Source organism: Vigna unguiculata, chromosome 11 (genome assembly GCF_037176805.1).
Source record: "Vigna unguiculata cultivar grain cowpea cultivar isolate G323 ecotype 2 chromosome 11, ASM3717680v1, whole genome shotgun sequence".
Taxonomy (NCBI): Eukaryota; Viridiplantae; Streptophyta; class Magnoliopsida; order Fabales; family Fabaceae; genus Vigna; species Vigna unguiculata.
This window is the reverse complement of record NC_140802.1, coordinates 38,266,134-38,268,564: the sequence shown is the minus strand read 5'-3', so window position 1 is coordinate 38,268,564 and position 2,431 is coordinate 38,266,134. Positions and strand designations below refer to the sequence as shown.

At 49.0% G+C, this 2,431-nt stretch overlaps 1 pseudogene across 1 annotated transcript; it reads left to right on the top strand.

The window, feature by feature from the left end:
* Positions 1–318: 318 nt before the first annotated feature.
* Positions 319–2,431, top strand: LOC114169705 (amidophosphoribosyltransferase, chloroplastic pseudogene; annotated as a pseudogene). The gene has a single exon (XR_014986666.1). The product of XR_014986666.1 is annotated as an amidophosphoribosyltransferase, chloroplastic pseudogene (transcript).

Here is a 2,431-nt window from a genome sequence, read left to right as displayed (position 1 = left end):
AATATCACTCGTTTCCAAATACATAAAATTTCCTATTTTCGTATCTGCGAACAATCATTCCCAATACACATGTTTGGTAACATTTGCTGATTTGAAAAAGTCCTAAAATTAAAAAATTAAAAAAAAAATCCGTTTTAAGAGTTACTTTCCGGAAAGGGGGGTGTAAAGGGACTTTCTTTGGGTGCACGAAGGAGAAAGCCCAAAATTGTGGTGTTTGGGCCAGGAGAAGGGTTGTTCGATAAGGCGTGAATGTTTGCATTTTCCTTTTCAAGGGAAACGACTTCCACCATGCATATATAAGTATGTATAATAGAAGGAAAAAAAAAATAAAGGAGAAGAAGAAAAAAAAAAGTAAAGTAAAGGAAAGTTAACTCACGAAACCAAACCTAGAAGAAGCATTGGTGTTCCTTAGTTTCGTCACTCGCTCCAATCTCAGAGTCAAAGTGATGGCCGCAACAACAGCAGCATCACTCACTCTTTCAAAACCTTCTTCTCTGCCTTTCAATCACACCCACGCTTTTCCCAAAACGCCCTCAATACTTCCCACGCCCCCTCGCTCCGCCGTCAAATCTCTCCTCCTCGTATCCTCCAAAAACCCCCTTTCCGATGTTATCTCTTCCCCAGCCGCGGACGACAGCGCGTGGGATGATGACGAGAAGCCGCGCGAGGAGTGCGGCGTCGTCGGCATCTACGGCGACCCGGAGGCCTCCCGCCTCTGCTACCTCGCCCTCCACGCGCTCCAGCACCGCGGCCAGGAAGGCGCCGGAATCGTAACCGTTCACAACGACGTCCTCCAATCCATCACCGGCGTGGGCCTCGTCTCCGACGTCTTCAACGAGTCCAAGCTGGACCAGCTCCCCGGCAGCCTCGCCATCGGCCACGTCCGCTACTCCACCGCCGGACAGTCCATGCTCAAAAACGTCCAGCCCTTCGTCGCCGGTTACAGATTCGGCTCCGTCGGTGTCGCGCATAACGGTAACCTCGTCAACTACCGCGCTCTCCGGTCCGACCTCGAGGACTCTGGCTCCATCTTCAACACCACCTCCGACACCGAGGTCGTCCTCCACCTCATCGCCACCTCCAAGCACCGCCCCTTCATCCTCCGCATCGTCGACGCCTGCGAGAAGCTCCAGGGTGCGTACTCCCTCGTTTTTGTCACCGAGGACAAACTCGTGGCCGTTCGTGACCCCTTCGGTTTTCGCCCCCTCGTCATGGGGAGGAGGAGCAACGGCGCCGTCGTGTTCGCCTCCGAAACGTGCGCGCTTGATTTGATCGAAGCGACGTACGAGAGAGAGGTTTTCCCCGGCGAGGTTCTCGTGGTGGATAAAAACGGTATTCAGAGTCTCTGCCTGATGTCCCATCCTCAACCCAAGCAATGCATTTTCGAGCATATCTACTTCGCGCTTCCGAATTCGGTTGTTTTCGGGAGGTCTGTGTACGAGTCCCGCAGAAGATTCGGGGAGATTTTAGCCACTGAGAGTCCCGTGGATTGTGATGTTGTGATTGCTGTTCCTGATTCTGGTGTTGTGGCTGCGCTTGGGTATGCTGCAAAAGCTGGGGTTCCCTTTCAGCAGGGTTTGATCAGGTCGCACTATGTTGGGAGGACTTTCATTGAGCCCTCTCAGAAGATTAGGGACTTTGGTGTGAAGCTGAAACTCTCACCCGTGCGTGCTGTGCTTGAGGGTAAACGTGTGGTGGTTGTGGATGATTCCATTGTGAGAGGAACCACCTCGTCCAAGATTGTTAGGTTGTTGAAGGAAGCTGGTGCCAAGGAGGTTCACATGAGGATTGCAAGCCCTCCCATTATTGGGTCTTGCTATTATGGGGTTGATACTCCCAGTACAGAAGAGTTGATTTCCAATAGAATGAGTGTGGAAGAGATAAGGAACTTCATTGGGTCGGATTCTCTTGCCTTTTTGCCCTTTGATAGCTTGAAGAAGTTGCTGGGGAGTGAAAGCCCTAATTTCTGCTATGCTTGCTTCTCTGGGAATTACCCTGTTGAGCCTACAGAGCTCAAGGTGAAGAAAGTTGGGGACTTTGTTGATGATGGCTTGAATGGGAATTTGGAATCTATTGGTGGTGGTTGGGTTCAAGCAAACCGAAACCAAATCGAGGTTGGTAGTTAGTGGTAATAGTTTTTCACAGTTATCTCCTGTTTCTGGTTTTGTTACAGTGTTAAGCCTAATTGATACTACTTATGTGATGTGGTGAGAGATAATATCGGTCAAACCATTCTTTCAACCATGCTGGTGAGCTTCGTTAGTTCATTTGGATTCTGAAGACCGATTATGCGTTTCTCATCTGATCTGATATATGGAGCTGCTTTTGTTATTTAGAATTTAGAACAAACCATGGTATAAGAACTTTTGATACTCTTCTTTTTTATTTTTCAACACAGGGTCTTTTCAAATGCACCTTGGATTTTCTTGGA